The sequence below is a fragment of the Lissotriton helveticus genome, chromosome 3_2 (genome assembly GCF_964261635.1).
Source record: "Lissotriton helveticus chromosome 3_2, aLisHel1.1, whole genome shotgun sequence".
Lineage (NCBI taxonomy): Eukaryota > Metazoa > Chordata > Amphibia > Caudata > Salamandridae > Lissotriton > Lissotriton helveticus.
In genome coordinates this window covers 262212534-262237416 of record NC_136062.1, presented here as the reverse complement: position 1 = coordinate 262237416, position 24883 = coordinate 262212534, and the positions used below count along the sequence as shown (strand labels likewise).

Below are 24883 nucleotides of genomic sequence, written 5' to 3'. Positions count from 1 at the left end.
GGTTCCGACACTTGTTAGGAAAATCCGAATGCTGTTCGGAGCCTTTACGACCAACATCGTAATGAGGCCCAATGTGTGTAGCCCCACAGCAAATCACTACCTCTGCCGTGTTAGAATCTTAGTACAGCGCTAAAGCTCACATTCGAAGAACACATCTAGACAGCAATCCGCAGGCTTCGTAGTCTCAAAATTGGCATTTAATGTGGTTGGTTTCATTGTTAAAACAAACGATTTCACCAAATGCAATGTAGGAGTTGATAATAAACCATGTAAGCACTAAAAGTGTCAAATCTGTGAATATGTTTATTACTGATTACATTGATTTAATGTACTTATAGAGTACACAAGTCTATTTCTGATGTAGTGATACGTTTCACTGTTTGCGTGAAGACTCAAACTTTTCCCCCAAAGCATTCTGCTGAAATTGTCATTTCTAGTATAAAACAGCAAGATACTGAGAACAAAATGTGATTGATAGTTTTATTATTCCAGATCACTGATCATTATTTTGAGGCCCATTCCCAAAAGGTGCAGTCCAGCCAGAACTGCCATCACTGCTATGACCTGTCCCATCCTATCTGTCCGGGAGACAAGCCTAGTCTAGTGAAATGCAGCTTCAAACGTAGGACACAGCGTGCCAAGAGGCACGCACTCGGGGCATACCTATCCTACCGAGGGTACCTGGGGGCTTACCTGGCCTACCGAGGGTAACTGGGGAATGCCTGGTCTACCAAGGTTACCTTGGGGCATACCTGGATTACTGAGTGTACCAGGAGGAAAAGACGTCAAAAGCCAGGAGGAAAAGACGTCAAACTGCTGCCTGGTTCTGGGGCGAGACCAGAATAGAGGATACAATGTAATATAAATATCTAGGTGTGAAGTTGGATACAGGAGGCTGGTTTGTGGCACAGAAGACCAGCATAAGACACAAAGGTCTAGCTCTGGCAATTACCCTAAAAACATTAAACTCTAAATTAACAGGCCCATCGATCCTACCACTTGTTGAGGTTGCTCGGGCAAAACTCCTGCCAACAATCACCTATGGCAGTGAGGTACAGAAAGGGAAGGATGCAAAAATACTGGATGCCACAGTAACAACGGCATATAGGGTCATCTTCGGGCTGCCGAAATACACCTCACTGGCCCAAATTAGACTCAAATTTGGCATTCTGAAACAATCATTTGCTAGACAAGGGGCCTTCATCATCACTTGGGACAAAGTGCGAAGAGCAGAATGTGGCACACTAATCGAACAGTTGTGGAAGGAGCTACAATCGCACCCCGCATTACCAGCCGCGGAATATCTATATAGTAGCCTTCATAATTTGAGGCTAAACCAGCTCTGGGAGATACCGACAACCAGCCATACTTTTAAAAAATTAGTATGGAAAACTGTGAAACTTCTCTCATGGCTGGAGGACAAGGATGCACTATCAAAGAGATCCCATGGCAGGATGACCCTGAACACATACACGAAGCCCGGCATACAAACCTATTTCAACTGGGGTTATGATAAAAACAAAAAAATTGCTTTTATGAGATATATGCTCGGACTGCTCCCTTGTGCCAAGCATCTCCCTCCCTGGCTTCGGATCCAAGCTGGCTCTGCGTGGCGCCTATGTGGATTGGCTCAGGAAGACATGCTGCACCTATGCTCCTGTAAAGAACTTACAAAGGAACGAGTTAAATTTCTCAAAATCCTTTAAATCAACGAGGGATCCGCACCAGGAGGCAAGCTTTGCTAGCATGTTTCGAACCGAGCAACCCACAATTGAACTGTAGAACAGTAAAATATCTGAGACTGTGCGGCAGCAAGATGCCAGAATTACTGACAACAGGAACCGAACCAGAAATAGCACTTGCATAAACGCAAGGGGTCTGTGAACACTCTGAGTATATGATTCAAGAATCCAGACAATATGGCTTTTTAGAGACAAGAGTTTTAATTATGTACATGATAGTTTTTAAATGAGTATATTTTTTGTATTGCAATGGTTTTAATTAACTATGCAAATAAAGTAAACTTGAAACTTGAGTGTACCTGGGGGCATACCTGGCCTACCGAGGGTACCTGGGGCATACCCGGCATACCAAGGGTACCTGGGGGCATACCTGGTCTACTGTGGGTACCTGGGGGCATACCGGGCCTACCGAGGATACAGGGGACATACCTGGTCTACCGAGGGTACTTGGGGGCATACCTGGCCTACCGAGGGTACCTGGGGCATACCAGGCCTACCGAGGGTACCTGGGGGCATACCTGGCCTACCGAGGGTACCTGGGGAATACCCAGCCTACCAAGGGTACCTGAGGGCATACCTGGTCTACTGGGGGTACCTGGGGGCCTACCTGGCCTACCGAGGGTACAGGGGACATACCTGGTCTACTGAGGGTACCTGGGGGCATACCTGGCCTACCGAGGGTACCTGGGGGATACCTGGCCTACCGAGGGTACAGGGGACATACCTGGTCTACCTGGGGACATACCTGGCCTACCGAGGGTACTTCCCTGAGAGCAATGACTAGTGGCTGACATCCGTTCAAGTTTTCCATCATTTAACTGTGTTTTACCCAAGTTTACGACCATACTACCGAGGGTACCTGGGGAATACCCAGCCTACCAAGGGTACCTGGGGGCATACCTGGTCTACTGGGGGTACCTGGGGGCCTACCTGCCTACCGAGGGTACAGGGGACATACCTGGTCTACTGAGGGTACCTGGGGGCATACCTGGCCTACCGAGGGTACCTGGGGCATACCTGGCCTACCAAGGGTACCTGGGGGCGTACCTGGCCTACCGAGGGTACCTGGGGCATACTCGGCCTACCAACGGTACCCGGGGGCATACCTGGTCTACTGGGGATACCTGACGGCATACCTGGCCTACCAAGGGTACAGGGGACATACCTGGTCTACCGAGGGTACCTGGGGACATACCTGGCCTACCGAGGGTACCTGGGGGCATACCTGGCCTACCGAGGGTACTTCCCTGAGAGCAATGACTAGTGGCTGACATCCGTTCAAGTTTTCCATCATTTAACTGTGTTTTACCCGAGTTTACGACCATAATCAAATCAAAAATATGTAGTCAACAATCTAAAATGGTACCTTCTACCAGTGCCTGAGATGTACCTCCTCGAACATACGTTTCCATAAACAAAAAATATTACTGAGTGCGTTTCATGGGGCCGTAATAAAGAGATAGTCAAATTCATTGCCAACATAAAAAATCTGTCACGGAATTGTAATGACCACACCTGCAGACGAACCTTTACAACAGTAAACCACTTACTCTACTCAAACGACATCATTGAAATTCCATAGCATGGTCTGGACGGGCCTTTAACGCCCAGGGCACTGACCTCCAGAGGGGCGCTGGAGCCCCCTGCAGCGGTCTCCCTATGATTTAGGTCCAAACAAAAGTTATTATTATTATTTAGCGTTCTTATATAGCGCTCAATTACCCGTAGGCATCTCGGCACTTGCCTTGGGAACCCGTTCTGGTTTTTCCCTGTGAGATACCTGTACTGGGCATCCCCAAGGTGAAAGCCAGGCATCCCGCCGCTGGGGGGCTGTAGTGGAGATTAAGCAAGCTAATGCCCAGAGCTGCAGAGTGTGAACCTGTGACTCGAGTAGGCACCGAAACTAAAATTATCGAGTCCGTGGATATTTGGGCTCAAGACCCTGCCGCGTCGGGAATTGAACCCTGGTCCCGGGTCTGACCTCTGCTTCAGGGTCTGCCGCCTCTAACCAGTGAGCCACACTTCTCCTGTGGTGCGTTTGAACCCTTTTCCTGAAGGCTGCTGGAGTCCTGTTCTGATATGCGTTTGTTTTTCATGAGCTCCTTAATCTTGCCCACCTCACCTGCCTCCCACCCCTTCTTAATTGTCAATACAAAGGCAGATAAAGAGGACGAGTGCGGGGAAGGGGTCACCAAATTTGGATTAGCCCAGGGCGCTCTCCGAGCAAAGGTGCATTGGCAAGATGTAGTGCATGAAAAAAGGAAACAGTCTGGTAGGTGTCATTTGAAGGGGTGAGTGTTCAAATATTTCCCATCTGTAGACGAATTAGACCCTTAGTCTGATGCGTTCTGGTTGAAGGTGCCACCACCTGTGGGCTAGAAAGTAAAAGGCCTGCTTCAAGGTTTTGCTTTGTTTGGATATTTCCAGCTGTAGTTACGTTTTGCTCTCATTGTTCATTTTACTCGCTGTGGTGTGGTAGCTGTCTTATGTAAGAAGGTATCTGACAATGCCTTGCCTCGAACTGTTGTAAAACGTGTTGACATTCTCCGGTGTCTACTGACCTGAATAAAAGCAAATAGTATAAAGAAATGACAAAACAAACACATCTTCATGACATCAGAGGTATAAATGTGGTAACACAAAGGATTGCAATCCAGACGCTGATTTGTTAAATGAAACATTCTGATAAATATTTCCAGTATTGTGTATAATCTTATTCTCAAATGTATCTCATCTTGATCATTAAAAAGTAAGCCTTTGCAAAATAAAAAAGTAAAATAAAACTCAGTTGCTAAAGTAGGCTTGACTGTTTGCTTTATTTCATCCCTATTCCAATTTTAAGGAATTTCTAATTCCACCCTTTCCAGGCGTAGGAGTTCACAATACCCATATTTTGCATTTTGCCTTGTGCAATTCTCTTTTGATCTGGGGCTTTCTCGGCAGCATGAAGGGTAAGTCGTTCAAAGAGATTGATTAATCTTTCTGGGCTAAGAGATTTGCTATTTTTTGGTCGTCGAATAAGGGCAGCCGTCCCGCAGCTTGTACATCTTGGGCTCGAATGCAACCTGTCCACAACTTGTTGAATCTCATTGTTGGACAGTATCTGGTGACCCAGAGGAAATGGTGGGGGGACAATTGTACCCCAAGGCTTCTTAGACATTCTAACAACCAAAAACAGAAAAGAACAAGCAATGAGTGGGTTTATCAGATAACATTTCGTTATTTTTACATTGTTTTTAAATTAGGAAGGCTTCACCATAGAAAAGTGTACGAAACAAATATCTTGTATAATAAGGTTGTGCAGAGATATCACACTCTCTGTTTGGAGGGAATGTGTGTTCCAAATTCCCTTTAACAATAGGAATTACTGGTAGTACACCTTGCCAATCATAATGAGGCCTATAATCTTTAAAATAGTGTTTGCAATAATATATATTAGAACATTGGAATGTGGAGCACTCCATTGCAGACAATAGAGTGCTCCGTGTTTCTACGGGCTGGTGAAAGGCCGCAGAGCAACATTCCAATGTTGTTCAAACAAAGGCCTCTCGGAGCCCGAGGGGATTTTAATCCCCTAGGGCTCCGAGAGGCCTTTGTTTAATTTGTTAGAACATTCTGCCCCCTAGTGGCACAACGTTCTTGTAACTGGGCTATACCAGCTATTAAAGACCTGCTCTTTTGTTAACGCTGGAGAGGGCCTTTAATAGCCGGTATAGCCCGATACGGCGGCTATAAGGCTATATTAAAAAATGGGGGAACATTTTACATGATTTTTATGACTCAACATTTAAGCAAGAGGTATCAGTGCACTTTACACTTAAACTATCATGTGATAGAGGTCTCAAAAATACAAAAAACAAGGAAAACCAACACGAGAATTAAAAAAACTCATTAAAGCTTCAGACCCCCAGCTCACTCTTGTGAGAAAGTTAGTTGGGTTGAATGGCAGTTAATGGTATCAATTCTCGTTCCAGTAAAGGTTTCAGTAATTTAAACCTAAACTCAATCCCTGGTAGCTATGGCATAGATCAGACTGCCTTAACATAAGAAAATGTATAAAGCATTTAGAAGTTCCAAAACATTTAAAAGGTCTAAACCACAATTAAATAAAAATTCCATTCCAATGTATAAAAATAGAAAAGTTTAAGCAGGAAAACTCCAGAGTTCGTGGCCAGGAAGTCATTAACGTCAATCGGATGCTGCTCGCGTTAGGCTCAATGAGGCATTCTCACTTCACACTTAGTGTCTTTTCTGGAAGTCCAATTTCCTCAGCAGGGCAAGACTGCAGTCGGTAGCCAAGAGGGATTTGACGCCATTGGATGCTGGTCATGTCTAGCTAAAGCCGATTTGCTGCTGTGAAGAACATTGTAGGAGCTGCAGCATAGTCAGGCCCACTGGCGATGCACACACTGCAGATCTGCTAGCAGGTTGTTCCCAGTCCTTCGATAGTTCTCTAAGCAAAAAGTTAGCAAACAGTTTCTAAGTTTTGGGGCTAGACAGGAGGAGTATACTATAGCACCAACCAAGGATTCCAGGATCTCAGGAACAGTACTTGTGCATCACGACTCACTCCAACAGAAGCCACGAGCAGGGTCCAGGGCAGCACCAGTGGAAACTGGTCAGCTAGGCTTTCTTCTTGCAGCATTTGTGGCCTGGCAGCTTAACAGGAAGTCAGCCAACTGACCCCTGGAGTTAATTCCTTTGGCTTGGAAAGAAGCGTGAGCATATCTAGACCTTAGGGTTCTCCTCAAAGGTTTGAACAACATGTGCAGCTCTTCTTCTGTCTTCCATGAGTCCTGTACTGTTCTGAAGAGGGTGCCCAGGAGCCTGTGGGTGAGTGTGACTCCTGGCCCCTCCTAAATCAATAGGGAAAAAGGTCCCTGGAGTACCTGTATCCACTTTTGCAGCAGTTCCTATGTGCCCTTCTGCAACCAATCCCACAGTGCACCTCTCTACCTAAAGCCAACATGGCAGGATCTTTCTTCCATTTATATTACCCACTTTTAAATGCCACGCATCCTGCCTTATGGGCATTTAAAGCCTTCATAGGGGTTACTTAATAACATTTAAAAGGAGGGTAGTTCTGCCAAAACAGATTATGTTGGCAGTTTGAATTTGCAGTTTTAAAACTGCACAACGGGCAACAGTGGGAGCCCTTCAGGTATGTTTTGCTCTGTCATTCTAGTGGTGGCACAATCGGTTCTGCAGTCCACTAGTAACATTTAGCTTATAGGCCCTGGGTACACACTGGAACATATAACAGGGACTTAAAGGTAAGTTAAACATGCGAATTAGGAGTATAGCCCATCCCAACATGTTTTTGGGGTCAGTTTTAGTTAAAAAACCCGCAATAAAAATGTTGCAAAATGTGAATGTGACTTGGTGTCTCCGATGACCCTCCGCTGTCTCTAAGAGAATCAGATTGTCCTCCAGAGATGATGTGTCATCTCTTATCAGCCTTCTACACTATGCCAATTGGATTACCTGCCTCAGCCAATGGAGCCTGTTGACCTGTACCCCTACAGCTTTGTTAGCTTGCAAGATGACCATTTACTTTTTTTCAGACAGTGGGGCTGATTTACAGTTTGGCTGAGAGCATACTTCATGGCAATGGCCACATTTGTGGACCACCCATCTGATTTAAATGTGTTAGAGCGTGATTTTGCTCATTCATTTGTAGGGGTGAATTATAACCACAGGTAGTTCACTCACGCATATAGGGCCAGATGAAGGTCGCCCAATACCGGTCGGTAACGGCTGAAGTTACCGAATTTCGGCAGGTACCGACCGGTATTAGGCTACTGAGATGTAGGTGGCCTAAATTACAAATTCGGTAATTTACCGATTCGGTATTTTAAGGAATCTGTAAATTTCCGATTCCTTAAAATACCGAATCGGTAAATTACCGAATTTGCAATGTAGGGAGCACTCAAATGAATGCTTTTCCCATTTTAGGATTTGTTATTTACCACCAACTATAAGTTGGTGGTAAATAACGAATACCTTTGAAAATGCAAATCTGTGCATTTTCAACTGTGCCATGTGGCAGACATACATGCCCAAAGGGCATGTATGTCTGCCACATCTGCACACAAGTATGATTCAGGGGTGCAACAGGGTGTCAAAGGGACACCCTGGCACCCTTGAATGTGTCCCCCATTTTACCGAATCGGTATTTACCGATTCGGTAATTGCCATTCCTTCCCATGGGCCTCCAGGCCCATAGGAATGAATGGCAATTACCGAATCGGTAAATACCGATTAGGTAAATACCGAATCTTACCGATTCGGTAACGTTTACCGATTCGGTAACGTTTACCGAATTTCTTTGCTACATAGCATTTACTGATTCTAAAATACCAAATCGGTAAAATTTGGTATTTTAGAATCGGTAAATGTACTTTACTTATATCTGGCCCATAATCTTTATTGTGCTAACATTGGGTCATTAGATTGTGTGTAATAATGTGAAAAGTGAAGTGCTAGGTGTATTTTAGAGTAAACATGAAGAAATTCACACTTAATTATGTGTCTAGACGAATACCTTTTTGTGTAGGGTTCCTATATGTAGTTAACGAAAATTCTTACAATTAATGTGCTTATGTTGAGGTTCCGTGAAAATCGTTACGGTGTTTTGGGCATTGCCGAATATGGACGAGTTTGGTATCTATGAACCGTAAATGGCGAGTTCGGTAAGTGTACGCGTTTTCACTACACTACCTGGCATGGTTCGCCTCATTTACGTGGTTCTACATCTGGACCCTTGGGTTCCATTTCGGATACGGCATCCATTTTGTTTCTTGCCCTCACGTAGTCAGTGAACAGGCAACTGTCCGCATCGTGACCTGTTAGTTCCCAAGCCATACGGAAGACGCATATTCCTTTCATGAGTCTTTATGACCGGAGGAATGACACTGCAGAGGCAAATGGCTCAGCTTGAGGGTAATCTTGCCGTACCAGCCTATTGTTTCAGCCATGCACGTGCTGGGATCAAGCTCTTTGATCCTATGTTCATGTTTCCAATATTACCCCCACACTCTTTCCCTTAGGTGTGCCTGACTTCCTAGCAGCTGTTCTTGTCTCTTTGCTCTTGCTCATTTACAACTCAAGTGGAATGTACCTAATGATGGGAAGATGTGCTTTCACAGTTGGAACTGTTGGTGTTAATGTAATTATGTTCCGGGGTTCTGAATACATGAAAGCGATCCTTTTGAATTTTAGTGTGGGAACTGAGCCGTAACCTTTTGCTTACATATTGTGCAATGACAAGATCTTGTATAAAAGAGAGCGAACCACAAACACAATTTGAAGCAGACTCTTGGAACCTACACTCTGTTGTACTTCCCATGACTTTTGCATCCCTGCAGTAATAAACGCTGATCTTTGACGCCGAAGGAAGTCTCCCGTGTCTCTGTCTTTAGTGCGCCAGAACAGGTATTCCACGAAGGTTTTAGGTGTTGTTCCCTGGCACCGCTGGGCCTTAAATAGTCCAGTCCTTCAGTTGGCGCCCAACGCGGGGCGACATCGGCGGTACCGGTCCAAAGCCTGACGATTGTGAGGAACTTCGTGTGAAATCTCCGAGGAAAAGGTGCACCCCGCTTCATCGATCCTGTTGTCGAAATAAGTGGTCCGAAGATTTTTCCCGCGAAGATTCCCGCCTCCTGACGGCTGCGGCGGACTGATGCCCTGACTGTCGACCTGTTTTCGACGCCTGGCGTAGACCTTTCGTACAAGCGAGACGATAGACGGGCCTTCCGGGTGACGCCATTGTATTTTCAGTTAAGTATTTGTGGGTCGCTCCCAGTCCTTAGTTGTTGTCGAGCCTTTTTAAGCTTTGTTGTATGCATGGTTCCATTGCATTTGTGGTTCTTAGTTGTTGGTTCTTAGTTGTTATTTGACAATTGCAATTGCCAAAAACCGAGGGTTTTGTGTTCCACGAAGGATTAGTGCTTCGGTAACCCTTGAAGTTTGATACTAGGTTAGTGTGCACGATGCCTAGCCATAGTGGATTTCTTGGTCTCTTTAAATGTTGCAACAAGGATTCCCGGTTGGAGGACTCATGTCCGATACCTCCAGTTGGAACTCCGATATATGAGCTCTATAGTCGACATGGTGTGGGTCCTATTATTTATAATAAATATTGGGTCCGTTACACGAAAAAAGATGGTGTCCTTAGTTGGCCACCGCATGGAAGTTTTGAACTTACGATTTTAGATAATCTTGAAGCTAAATTATTCAAAAGGAAAGCTAGACCAGCTATGTTTGATTCTTTTCGGTTGTGGCGTAAAGAGGCCAAGCAGAAATAAATCAAACAGCTTAAAAAGGATCGAAGGGAAGGTTTCGTTCCGATAATGCAAGTTGTACAACAATGTCAGCGAGATAAAGAAGAAAAAGAAATAGAAGTTTCCACTCGACTACATCATATGAGGATAGACAAATGTTATCCGGTTTTACCAACTAGTCAGGATAAGAAAGAAGAGGATTCGAAGGAGGATCCCCTGTTAGAGTATTTGATGAAATCGCCACCCCCTTATGCACAGGGTGCTACGGCCCCTGTAGTTCCTCCTATAGTTCCGCCCGTTGTTCCTCCGGTTGTCCCTCCTGTTGTTCCTGCGGCTGAGGGTCAGCCAGTTGTTGGTCCCACATTTGTCGCACCACCTGTCTCTATTCCTACTGCTCCTTTGACTGTACCCTCTCTGCCTCTTGTCCCTGCCACCCCGACTACCTTGCCTGCTTCTGCTGTGTCTGCCTTCACTTCAAACGTTGTGGCTCCTGCTCTCCTTTCTCCTTCTGTTCGTAATCGTATCCCTAACACTGTTGCTACCCTTTATTCACCGCTTTCTGGTCAGTTATTTCCATCCGATACTTCTGAAACTCCCCAAAGACGGAGTCAGATCCCTAGTGGGAGGGAAAAAGAGACGCTAGTGACAATGGCACATAGGTGGATAAGACATCCTGCCAACTACCCTCCACGCATGGTTTTTGAGACGTTTTCTCAGTTTAATGAGCCTACACAGAGATTCGTGTTCGAAGAAATGTGTAACTTTTTGAGGGAAGAATGGTATAATAACAATTTAGATAACGTACCGCCCGATATGATTGAACTTCAGAGTCAATTTTTGAGCGGTATGATTGTAGGTGGAGATGTACGACGTGCCTTAGAGCGACTGTTAGCCCATAGGTCGACAGTGCATTCCCGAGTGGCGTTTGATGACGACTCTGAGAATTGGAAAGCGGCTCCTGGTCAGTACCCTATGAGAGAGGTTCCGCCGGTATGGATGCCAGGTGATCCTGGTGCTGCCCCTCCGATCCCTCCGCATTTCCAAAGAGTTTGGATACACCTCCCATGGAAGCGATCAGAAGTCTTACAAGTCAAACAGTCCTTACCTGATCCACGCAAGAATCCGGCGGGTTACTACAAGGAGTTGTCTCAATTAGTAGATGCTACTATTATGAACCTTGCCGACATCGACATGCTGTTCGGTAATGTTGTACCACAGCCCGTTTGGGCGAAAATTCGTCAGGAAAATCATGCGAATGAGTTAGGCGGTGATTGGGCTGCAATAATAGCGGCTGATGGCCGACAAGTTGGTGGGGCTAAGCCAGAGCAGGTAATTTCGGATCTGCCCCAGAGAATAATTACGTTCATGAAAACGCTTATGCCGGCGATGAGGGTAAATTGGGATAAATTAGCAGCTTGTAAGCAGAAGAAGGACGAGAGTGTCTCCAATTTCTTTACTAGATTCGAAGAGGCATTTGTCGATCATAGTGGTCAGGATATGGGCACTGAGGGAGGCCAACGGTTGTTTGTTGACAAATTCGTGTTGAATTTGTTGCCAGAACTATGCAACAAATTGAAAAATTCAGAAAGTGCATGGGCTGTTTCAACCACGGCACAGATATTAGCGATGGCTCAATATTATGAGAATAGGGAAAAAGAAGAAAGTGATCGTGTAGATAAGAAAACGAAGGAGATGAAAACGAAGGTTTTGTTGCAGCAAGCGTATCCTCCGCGTTCAAATCACACTGATTTACAACAGCAATATAGACCACAATCACAATCCTCCAGAATACAGTCACGTCCTGACTCCTCTGACTTTAGATCTATGCTTGGGTATAACCAATGTGCATATTGTAGAAGAGAGGGACATATAAAATACGACTGTCCCGCTTTGCGTGACCGTCTGAATGGTGTGTCATCACGAGGAAGCCGTGGTGGTCCTCAGCAGGCATCTCGAGGTAGAGGCCGCGGTACCATTCACAATCAGAACGATCGCCCTCAGAATTCATCAGATACGAATAATTGTTTTGACCAGCGAAATGCGGGGTCAGTTAGATCAACACAATATCATGTGGACGATTACTACGTTGAACATGAGACTGTTGCAAACGATCATTACTAGGACAACCACCGACAAAGAGAGGGAGTAGTATTAGTTCCGGTTGATCAGAGCGGGCCTTATGTCGCAGTTGCTACATCTGGCGTAGTCGAGCCTTTTCTGTTAGACACTGGTGCGACGAAAAGTTCCATCATGCATTCGAAACTCCCTGGCGCACCTTTGTCTGGCTTAACAAATGTTTCCGTTGGATTCTCTGGCACCCCGGTTAGAAATCCTGTCTCCAGCCCTTTGCCCCTCACTATCGGTCCTCGTGAGTTGGAGGCTCCATTGATTCTATCTACTGGTTGTGGTGAGAATCTTTTGGGCTTGGATTTGTTAAATTGGTTATATGCGACATTGTACTGCTCCCCTGAAAGAGTGGAGCTTACATTAGGTCGAAGAGTAATCTCTCCTATGTACTTGTCGATCGATAAACTCCCCCCGGAATTGAGCTCCCTTCCTGCGTCTCTATGGGCCACAGGTCCCAATGACGTGGGTCTCTTGGACATCCCACCCTTTATGATCAAGCTGAAACCAAATGTGCGACTGCCACGTATACCACAGTATTGTATCTCCATTGAGGGAGAACGGGCGCTATTGGCGATTGTACACGACCTGATCAAAAAGGATGTAGTTGAAGAAACTCGAGGAAATGTGTGTAATAGTCCTATACTACCAATTTTAAAACGCACTGATCCATCTAAACCTCCTGTGTACCGTTTCATAATCGATTTGAGAGAGGTGAATAAAATCGTGATTCCACAATTTCCCGTGGTACCTGATATCACCACTTTGCTAACCCTGATTCCAGCTTCTGCCTCCTGGTTCACGGTGATCGACCTAAAGAATGCTTTCTTTAGTATCCCGATTGCTGAGGAAAGCAGAGACCTATTCGGATTCTCATTAGGTGGTCGCAGTTTTAGACTGAAACGTGCACCACAGGGCTATTGTGAGAGTCCGTCTATCTACAGTCAAGCCCTCAAAAGTCAACTTGATTCATTCGTATTACCGGCAGGCGCAGCCTTGATTCAGTACGTTGACGACCTGTTGGTAGCTGCTGATACCGAAGATATTTGTAGAACTGCTACAGTATCGTTGTTGCGGCATTTATGTGACTTACATCACAAGGTGTCACCTTCCAAGCTGCAATATTGTTGCCAAGAAGTAACCTACTTAGGTCACTTATTGTCAAAAGAAGGGAGAAGGTTCACCCCAGAGAGAATTGCAGCGATTACCCGAATGACTGTGCCAAAAACTCAGAGAGATGTACGTGCCTTTCTAGGTATCACGTCATACTGCAGACAATGGATCCCAAATTTTTCACTATTGGCGAAACCATTGTTAGCTCTCACGTGCAAGGATGTTCCGACTCCTTTGCCATGGACTGAAGAGTGTCAAAAAGGTTTTTCTGCATTACGTGATGCGTTGTGTTCGGCTCCCGTGTTAGGTACTCCTGATTACAGTAAGCCGTTTACACTGTACGTTCACGAGAGGGATGGTTGTGCGTTGAGTGTTCTGGCGCAACAATTTGGTGACAAACAGCGCCCACGCGCATATTTTTCTTCGACCTTAGACCCAGTAGCTAGAGCTTTGCCGAGTTGTTTAAGAGCAACAGCGGCAGCCGCGGCGTCCATTCGACAGTCCGCAGGTCTGGTCATGGATAATATGCTTACGGTGATGGTTCCACATGCAGTTGACACTCTCTTGAACCGAACGAAAACTCAACATTTGACGAGCGCAAGGTTGTCTGGGTATGAGCTGACGTTACTGGCTAGTCACATACGGATAAAACGGTGTAATGTGTTGAATCCAGCAACATTATTGCCGATCAACACGGAGTCAAGTGATGTAGTACCGCATGACTGTTATCTAAGAACTGAAGAGGAAACAAAGGGTCGTATTGACCTAAAAGATACTCCATTGGTAGATCCCGATGGTACTTTGTATGTGGACGGTTCCTGTTTTAAGTTGCCGAATGGTGATGTGACGACCGCGTATGCTGTAGTGACATTGAGTACGGTTGTAGAAACCACAAGATTGGGTCAGAATTCGGCCCAGGCTGCTGAGCTGATCGCCTTGACGAGAGCGTGTGTGTTGTCCAGAGGGAAACGGGTGAATGTGTTTACCGACAGCCAGTATGCTTTTGGTGTGGCGCATAGTTTTGGGCGATTGTGGAAAGAAAGAGGATTTTTTACGTCGCATGGTACGAAGATTCAGCATGGACAGCTTGTGAATGACCTTTTAGATGCACTCACGTTGCCTAAGCAAGTGGCCATAATTAAATGTAGTGCGCATCGAAAGGTGACAGATGATATTGGTCATGGTAATGCGTTTGCCGACGAAACTGCTAAAGAGACAGCTAGAGATCTGACAAATCGAATGTACGTTGCGAATTCAGTAAGATGGCCAGCAGAGACTAGCATGTGTGAGGACACGGTTGAGAGTGTGAAGGAAATACAGAATGAGGCCACTGAAATGGAAAAGACTAAGTGGAAAGAAAGCACGGGAAAGTTAGACGAGAATGGATGTTGGGTTGACTTGTCAGAGAAACAGAGATGGATGTTACCGGATGCACACGTGCTTGCTGTTGTTACAATGGCCCATGGCACTGCACATATTAGCTCGAAGGGCATATGCAAGTTGTTGTCTCCTGTATGGAAGAATGATGGGATTACTAAATGTGCAGAGAGAGTGGTTAAGAATTGCATGGTATGTTTGATGCATAATCCCGGCAAGGGCACCCCCACTCCACCTGGTCATTTTGCCCCTCCTACATGTCCTTTCGAAGTTATCCAATTGGACTTCATCCATATGGAGAGATGCAACAATTTGAAGTACGTTTTGGTTGTAGTATGTGCGTTCTCCAGATGGATTGAGGCTTACCCCCTTAAGGATAATACTGCCCTGTCCACAGCAAAAATTCTGCTCAAAGAGTATTTTCCCAGATACGGCATGCCTCGGATTGTATGGTCGGACAACGGAAGTGAGATTGTGGGAAGTGTGATGAAAAGTGTGTGTCGTGGTTTGGGTATAGTACAGAAGTTCCATAGTGCTAATCATCCTCAGTCAGCGGGTTTGGTGGAAGGATACAATGGCACCCTGAAACTAAAACTTGCTAAAATTCAGACAACAACTGGTCTATCATGGCCCGACGCTCTGCCTCTAGCTCTCTTATCGACCAGGGCTACTGTACACTCTTGAGTAGGGCTCAGCCCATATGAGATTGTGTTCGGCCGTCCTGCGAACATTTGGGGGGTTCCAAGGCCTAAAGAACTGAACAGACTTGAATATCCAATGTTAATCGACTATCTATATGATCTGACTGCTAAATTGAGTTTGATTCATCAACAGGTCTTTGAGGCTCTGCCGTCACAAACAGAGGGTCCTGGTCACCGGCTCCAACCAGGGGACTGGGTCCTCACTAGAAATTTCAGACGAAAACGCCATCTTGAGCCGAGATTTGTGGGACCCTTCCAGGTGCTACTAGCAACGAGGACGGCGGTTCGACTGGAGGGACGGAAACACTGGGTGCATGCCACCCACACCAAGAAGATTCCGCTTCCTCTGCCGGCAGACACATGGATACATAAAGGCTTTTCCTCGTCTGAAACTGACGTCCCCCAACGCTTTGTCCCATTTAGCGAAGCTCAAACCATAGGGAACACTTCAGTGTTATCTGACACCCCTGTTGCTTCCTCTCAAACAATTTCCCTTCCTTCAACACTGGGGAATACAAGTACTGAACAATTGCCTGGACCATCCATCGAACACTTGTTCGCCATCCAATCCACTGTTTGAAGATCAGACTCAACCCGGGAAAAGTCGATACTTTCTTCGACCACGCGCTAAGGACAAATAAAAGAGTACTGTTTTTATCCTTTGGAATTTACAGTACACCTTACCGTTGTCATGAACATTGTGGACATTTTATATTGTGGTTACCTTTTCCTTTCAGACAGCTAAGAGACTATTATTGAAGTGATTCTAATTCACTTAACCTATCATCTGGGTTGGCCGTAGGGCCGTGCGGGTACTTCCTTCTGTTTAGCAGCTATCGACACTAGGTCGGTTTCTTTTGTCGATTTCTGGGAACTCCTGGGAATTGGCAATCGCTACTCAGAACGAAGTGCGTCAAGAACGTCACGGACGGTTTCGTTTAGAGGATGGACTTCTCGAAGCTGTCGGAAAAAGAGAGAATGTTGGCGCAAGGATCAGAAGTGTTTCGTACAAAGTGTTTTCTATTTCAGATCTTTATGTTGTTCCTAACCGTTTCAATGCTACTGGTGGGTGGAGTATATTTTGGGATTCAATTATTATTACCTTCCATTTCACCTACTCCTCCTTTCTACAACCTGAATTTCGCTTCCACTGTTTCTTCACATTCCTTTCATCTCCTGCCCCAACATGAACAAGTCAGACGTGCAGAATTTAGAAACAATTCCTTTGTGCAACTTTTGCATCAGCATCAGTTGGTGGTAAATACTACAAACTGTTGGGTGTGTGGGCTAATGCCGCATACCATGGACAGGGGTATTCCATATTTGGTTCTCCCGTACAGCCCCCAAGGGTCAGTTCGGGCATTCCAAATCATGTTCCGTAGTGCACTAGATTCCTACCCCCATCGAGAACCACGCTCAGCAAGCTTTGGTCCTGGCCCGTTCATAAGTCTCTGGCGACAGCGATTGCTGATCTAGATAGAGACATTTTTGATGCTACGCTCATCCCAAAGGAGGAAGTGCAGGCCTACAAGTACCTTAGTGAGGCTGAGTATAGTATATCAGTGGGTGATAGACAGCTTAAAAGCTCACCTTCAATATGGATTGTACCTCACCTAGGCCACTTTTGTCTGCAAGGTCGTGGCCGAAATCCAAGAGCCCAGCTTGGGAAGAGTGCTTGTGTGGATACTTACGTTCTACCGATGCTTTCTTCCCCTGTCCTTCTGACTGCCAAGGGTACCTATTTTGTATGTTATGACCGAGCATATACGTGGTTACCACACGACTTCTCAGGTACCTGCTATATTGCAAATCTCTTGCCCCCGACTTTCACTGTTGCCGCCGACTATCACAAAACCAGAGTTGTGAGAGGTGTCATTAGTAAAGAGGATACTTCCGGTCAAGAAGCAGGAGACTTCTTCAAGGGTTTCCTACCGTTTTGGGGCCCTATGGTCAATAGCAGGAATCTGAGACAGTTAACTCGTGTAGTAGAGTCAACTGCTAACATAACTGCAAGTGCCCTTGGTAATCTGACAGCAGAGCTTCAAGCGGACAGGCTCATGACGTTACAGAACCGTATGGTTCTAGACGTTGTTCTAGCGGATAGAGGTGGTGTGTGTAAGGTCATCCATTCGAGCTGCTGCATATTCATACCTGACAACGCTCCAACGGTTTATCAAGCCATCTCCCAGTTGCACAAAATCTCGGAGTCCATACACGTGGACGAGGGAGATTGGACGCTTCTAGGATGGTTTTGGGGCCTAATGTCAACTTGGGGTTGGAAGATTCTGATGATTATAGGGGTTGTCACGACATTTCTGTTCACGTGTTGTCTTTGTGTACAGTGTGGTCCTGCCTTATGTGGCCTTTGTGCTACAACGTGTATAAGAAGGCCATCTGTTTCCAGAGAGGCATTGATGGATAGAATAATGTTCCAGCAACACCTGAATGATCTGATGAATATCGAGATCGACTCTGATTTCGACTAGTGCTTGCCTACATGAGGGCAAAAGTAGCGTCTGAGGTTCCGTGAAAATCGTTACGGTGTTTTGGGCATTGCCGAATATGGACGAGTTTGGTATCTATGAACCGTAAATGGCGAGTTCGGTAAGTGTACGCGTTTTCACTACACTACCTGGCATGGTTCGCCTCATTTACGTGGTTCTACATCTGGACCCTTGGGTTCCATTTCGGATACGGCATCCATTTTGTTTCTTGCCCTCACGTAGTCAGTGAACAGGCAACTGTCCGCATCGTGACCTGTTAGTTCCCAAGCCATACGGAAGACGCATATTCCTTTCATGCGTCTTTATGACCGGAGGAATGACACTGCAGAGGCAAATGGCTCAGCTTGAGGGTAATCTTGCCGTACCAGCCTATTGTTTCAGCCATGCACGTGCTGGGATCAAGCTCTTTGATCCTATGTTCATGTTTCCAATATTACCCCCACACTCTTTCCTTTAGGTGCCCCTGACTTCCTAGCAGCTGTTCTTGTCTCTTTGCTCTTGCTCATTTACAACTCAAGTGGAATGTACCTAATGATGGGAAGATGTGCTTTCACAGTTGGAACTGTTGGTGTTAATGTAATTATGTTCCGGGGTTCTGAATACATGAAAGCGATCCTTTTGAATTTTAGTGTGGGAACTGAGCCGTAACCTTTTGCTTACATATTGTGCAATGACAAGATCTTGTATAAAAGAGAGCGAACCACAAACACAATTTGAAGTAGACTCTTGGAACCTACACTCTGTTGTACTTCCCATGACTTTTGCATCCCTGCAGTAATAAACGCTGATCTTTGACGCCGAAGGAAGTCTCCCGTGTCTCTGTCTTTAGTGCGCCAGAACAGGTATCCCACGAAGGTTTTAGGTGTTGTTCCCTGGCACCGCTGGGCCTTAAATAGTCCAGTCCTTCAATGTGATGTGTTGATTTGAACATGCTCAGTAATAATATTCATTTAAATGGGTCCTTTATGAAATGATGTGCCATTTCTTATGTTGGCTGATTTCTGTAGGCCTAAACTGTATTTCTCACTGGAAGCTCTGGTATTAAACTTGCAAGTGAATTTCATGTGCATGTGGAATTTGTTCTTTCTCATGTTTCTGTTGCAGGTGGAACAATTCATCCTTGTTAGTTAGAATAATGTCTTTGTTTGAGGAGTTAAGCTTAGGAAAGAGAAGATACATTGAACGGCGATGCTGATAATGAGGGACAGTGTATTGTCTTATCAGAGAGAGCCTGGGAATCAAGGCCATCAAGCCCAGGCATGGGAGAATTGTTGCTCTGTGGAAAGTTATCTACAAGGAGGTGGCTTGGATGGTGTGATGTTGCGTTGCATTTTGGGATGCTACCTGCAAGCTCATGTATGGAAGTTAGGGCCAGAGTCTGGGGACTTCTGACTTGCCTTGAGAGAGAGAGAGAGCATCTTAGAACGAGCTCCACAGCTTTATGTTACTTGGCCCATTCAACATGAAAGGACTTCTTAGAAACTCTTCACGTGCTGACACCTTTACAGAACTTGTTAGGGAAATGCTAAGTAGGGATGGCACATTAGTGGTAGTGTAGGAATAGACTAATGCTTTTCACTTACAAACCTCCAATGAAGGGAAATATGGATGTTGGAGCCATTCTTTTCTGTATCTGATTATTCTGTGCATGCTGCACCGTCTCAACTTCACTCGGAGGTTTGGCTTTGTATTAGTTCCAATGTATTTCTACACCGTCGTCTTGAGGTGCTTGTTTGTCCAATTGTTCTTGGCTTTGTAATAAATTTACTAAACTCGATTGGGAGTCTGTGATTCTTCAGAGTCACATTTCATTGGAACAGAAATGGTTGATTGGTTAACGATTTCCCTCCCCTCCACACTTTCATGCAGAAAAGAGACATCAGCCTAGGGTTCCAGAGTAAAATCTAGAATGTGGAATTCGACTCCTTCAGTTGCAAGATGTCCGAAAGAATGTAGATGATGGTGCTTACTCCATCTCTGCAGCCAGCATACTCCTCCGAAGGCCTGACAGAGTATAGGTGGTCGGAGGTCAGGCAATTTAAAGTGGACAATCAGATGGATTTTTTTTCCTGGTCAATACTGCCAGGTAAAAAAGGTGGTGAGGGACAGTAAAAAACACACAAAACAATAATGACCAGACACTATAGGGGAAACATTTCTTGGTATGGGGTCATTAGTTTTTCATTTTCCAAAAACAAATTATCACTTTGGGAGTTTGTGTTTGAACAATGAAAAACTAAAAGTTTGAGGGAGCAGTCAGTCAAATCTTTCAACATTAACAGTCAATGTTAAGAGTTATTTACGGACTGGTGGATAACTCTAGTTTTGGCGGGCAGATGGCCCCTGGGGATGGCTGGAGCAATGCCATCTACCATCCGTACGGAACACCCTCTGTCTGCCAAACTTTAAATCAACAAACAAATCTGCTGTCTCTTAAGGCACCTAAGCGGACCTCAGCATTGCCTAAGTCAACTTTAAATACAATTAAACATTTCAAGATACAGTGTGTATTGGTTTTGTTGGAGCATACCAATTACTTTGCAGTCAAATAAATGGGCTGCAAGAGCTTCAGAATACTTGAAAGTACTTAGGTTTACTCGTTAGTTACTTTTCAGTTACTTTTGTGCACAAAACAAACTAATCACACAGTTTTGGCATTGCAGTACATTAGCAAGCAGGTTAACTCTTTTGAAGACACTAAATTACTCTGCTGCAGTACAAAACAGGTTCAACACAGAACATTTTTCAGAGAAAACCCCACCATACAATCCTATGGAGAAAAACAAAGTGTTAGGTTAGCAGGTAAGTAAACAGTTTTGGTAACTGAGTTTTGGGGGGTAGAGCCAAGGATCCCCAAGGTTCAGGTCAGCACTCGAGGTGCACCACCAGTGCTAGGGCGGCCAGGTGCAGAGTGCAAGGGTGTCATTGTTAGCCAATGTGGCTAAGGGGCTCCTCGTGGGTGGCTGCTCATGGGAAGGCTGGGTTGTTTTGGGAGGCAATCTCCTGAAAGTAAAGGTAATGGTAAAGGGGTCCTAGGGCAGCACCAAGTCCATAACACGAGCGGTGCAGGGGTGGCTGGGTGCATGGTACTTATGCAGTGTCGAGTGAAAAGACTGCAGGCTGGAGCCAGAAAAATGGAAGAAGGGAACCAATGACTGGAAGATGAAGTTGGAGAGTTGCTGGATGCCAGGACATCATTGGTTAGGCACCTCACGACTCAGTGGCTGCTGGGGCAGGGGTGTCTTTTCGCATCGGGTTCTTCTCACCGGTTCTGATCGCGGTCTGGGGGACCCTTCAGGATGATTAAGCAGGCATTGTGGAGAAGGTTGGAGGAGGTTGTCAATGCTGGATTCCAGGTCAGGATCACTGGGGGGACCTCACTGGATTGTTGGGCCACTCAGACTCGGGCCGTGGGCATTGGGTGCAGAGTGCTCTTGGACAAATTCAGTGTCCAAGGATATCAGAGTGTTTTTGGATGCATGGGAGGTACCAAGGGTTCTTGGAGGCTGCTGGAATCGCTGGTTTCAGCTTGCCCCAGTTCAGAAGCAGGAGACAGGCCAGTAGGGCTGGTGCCAAAGCAGTTGTCTTGGTCCTCTTCTCTGCAGCATGGCTCTTCGGTTCTTCTTCTTGTCTATTCGAATCTGAATTCTGGGTCCAGGGCTGTGCCCTAAATACTGTAATAAGGGGGCAGTTTAGGGGTCTCAAGGTATTAGCCAATGGGCTACTGTCCTGAGGGTGATTACACCCCTAGGGTGCTCACCCTAAGTGGGGGAGTGGGCATATCCATAACCTTGATTGAAGTTTGGCTGCCATCTGCAAGATGGCGGACACTGAAGAGTGGGCTTCACTACACCTCTCCCACCTGAGGGTGTGGTTGGTAGAGGTAGGCACACCTTCTGGGCTGTCCTGATGTATCCCACCTGTCTTCCAGCCTTTGAAGCTACACTGCCACAGATGGCTCTTCCTTACCAAGGAGAGGTTTGAACACCTCTGCCCAGGAAAGGCTGTTTCTGGCCAAAGGGACAAAGGCTCCCACCTGAGGGGTCCAGAAACTTGTCTCGTGGTGGCAGGCTGGTGTTCACCAGTCAGAACCCCACCACTGGTTGGTTGGAACTCTCTTTGCGGCAATTCTGCACCAAGTGCGTTGACAACCCCATGACTGCGGGCCCTCCGTCACAAGTGCGAAGGTACTTTGTAAATCTCAACTCAACTCGCTAAAGCTGACCACCAAAGACCAAATTCAGGGACAGTACTTCATCATGGGACTCCACTTGGTGGCCAACAGGTCCGGCAGCCATCCCCACCAACCAATGCCAAGAACCTCAGGCTGGTCATCAACAGCAAATTTGACATGACCGCACAAGTCAATGCAGTCACCACCTCATGCTTTTATACCCTGAAGTTGCAGAGGAAGATGCTCAATTAGCTCCCCATCAGCACCCACAAAACCATGACACACATCCTGATCACAAGCAAGCTGGACTATGGGAACACCCTCTGTGCCGGGATAAAAAACTTACCCTGAAGGCTGCAGACCATTCAGAGCTTGACAGCCAGAATCATTCTCAACCTCCAATGTCAAACTCTCATCACATTACAACTGAAGAATCTCCATTGGCTCCCCATACACAAACATGCACAATTGATACTCCTCATCCACACTTTCAAGGTACTACATAACACTGGCACAGCCTTCCGCAACAATTGCATCTGCGTTCACAAATCTTCTAAACACATCTGCTCACCTGGACTCATACTTGCAAACATCCCACACGTATGGAAAACCAGATCCGGCAGTTGAGCCTTTTCCTACATCACTCCTAAAGTATGTAACAACCTGCAACTTCTTGAATTCTGCAAGAAGGTGAAGACCTGGGTTTTTGAGTCGTCCCAATAGGCCCTATGTTTGCCTAGACTCACACTTACTCCAGGATACCATCATGGGTGATAGTGCACTTTACATATTTGCATAACATAACAAACATTTCCTGTATATTTATCAAAAATCTAGCTTTACCGCTGAATTGGATTTTTTGTAAATGGTAAAAACAGTGTTTGAATCATTTCTGTAGCTTACCCCAAACCAAAGTTAGCAAATAGTTGTATTTTATTTGAACGCTATATACTATGGATTCCTGGAAAGTTAAATATGCTAACTGGGGGGTTACCAATGTTACCATGTTTTAAGGTTCAGAGCACATAAACTGGTGACAGGATAGCAATGTGTAGAATTAAAAAACCAGCAATACCAGTTAGCATAAAATAAAAGTGATCATGCAAAAATAGGAATTCTCTTGCAGCTTCTCTATGGTATGGTATGGCTGGGATAGAACAATCTCTATAACAATTGCAGAAGCATCTGTGTGCAATTGAAAAGGCTTACTAAAGCTTCCATACTATAATATGGATAAGAAGCAAAACAATGTTCTCAGAATATGGAAAGCCTCAAGTCGCCAAGGGGATGGAGAGAAAAGGGTAGAGGGGTTTCTCTTAAGCAGTAAATCTATCCATGTGGTGGCCTTAGGGCAAGGTCAAAGCAAATAGTCTGTAATAACTCACCCTACCCCAAAAGAGGTTTGTGTGGTAGCGTAAGCTGGTTACAACTTCACTTTTATCAATTTGGGGCACCTATTCATAATCTCATTATATACTACTGTTGAAGAGAACTGTTTAAGAAGATGCTGCTCTGTCTTCTCCCTTCCCAGATGGCTCCTACTGAGCAGAAAGCAGCACCTGATTCTTAATCATAACAGGGAGTAGCAGCTGTTTTAGTTTGGTCTTTGGGACTATGTAGGATAACCACAATTTCCCTTTAATAATAAAGGGCCTGCTAAAATGGCCGGCTAGAAGTGTTTCTGCGGCGCTCCTGCCCCGAATGGTAAATATCCTTCATAAACCTGGTGTTTTCGAAACCCTAATTTTGCATACTGGTGGCAGAACACTCCCCTGACCCGGTGGTCTATTGTGGTGGCAGTCTGCGGTAGTGGACCGGCGCTACGAGCTGTAGTGATCCCGGGGGAGTCCTGGTCCCCGTAATGGTGGCCGCCATTATCCTGTGAAGAGGGGAAGAATTGGCGGGCAGTGGCAGCGGCGTGCAATCCCGTGGAGTCCCGACCCGTGATTATTACGGCGGTCCCCAGGCGGAGGGCTACCCGCTGGTAGACAGTGAGTGCAGGAACAGACGGAACGGCGGGTCTCCGTGGACTGACGATGAGCATCAGGAGGGGTCACGGCGGCAGGGCTTGAGGCAGGGACGGCCCGGACAGAGACCCGATCTAGGAGGCGGTGACCATCGGGAGGAGCGGAGAGGCGGACGTCGGGTGTGTGCAATGGCGACCCTATGCCCCCTGTGAGTTCAGCCGCAGAGATCAATTAGCAGCATGGCGGGGAGACCCAAATAGTGAGTGAGAGGCAGCGTCTGGCAGGCCCTCGCTGGCTTGAGGCAGAGGCTACGCAACCTGCACCTGAAGCTTGAGAAGATATTGCCTGGGGTCCCAAGCGTGGGCCTGAACTGCGTGGGGGGCGCGTTCAGGGCACTGTTGTGGTGGCGTGCTGCCATACGCATCCAATGCAGGATTTGCCCCTTTCCCTCTTGCACACATGAAATTGGAGGCCGAAGATTGACGGCAACAGAGTCTGAAGGGGCAAGGAGAGGCCTGACTACACCCCGGCAGGTGAGCCGGGAGACAGAGACTTAGCAAAGGTTTGGGGGCGTTACAGAAGGGTGCAGTGCCAGGGGGCGGAGGCAGTACCCCGGGTACAGAGGTGAGAGGGCCACCACCCTGAATGGCATGGCCCCCTGGTGAGCGGGAACTGGGCCAGATCAGTTTGCCCCACGAGTTGGTGGTAGACCAGGTGCACAGGGATACCACTCCGGTACGGTCCGGCACAGCTGGAGAAGAGTGGCAGAGGGCCAGGTAACTCTCAAGAATTGACGTCCGGCCGGGCCCGAGAGGGTAACACACTGTGAAGGTCCGTGGAGACTGGTGGAGAGAGTAAGAAGGCCAGGTAATAGCAAGGAGCGACGGCCGCGGGGCCTG

General features: G+C 46.3%; 1 long non-coding RNA gene across 2 annotated transcripts in view; it reads right to left on the bottom strand.

The window, feature by feature from the left end:
• Nucleotides 1-4441: 4441 nt before the first annotated feature.
• Nucleotides 4442-24883, bottom strand: part of LOC144826288 (uncharacterized) — a 105950-nt gene continuing 85508 nt past the window's right edge. For both annotated transcript variants that reach the window (XR_013609762.1, XR_013609763.1), the window contains exon 3: nt 4442-4903. This is a non-coding gene — a long non-coding RNA (uncharacterized LOC144826288). The remainder of the gene's footprint in view (nt 4904-24883) is intronic.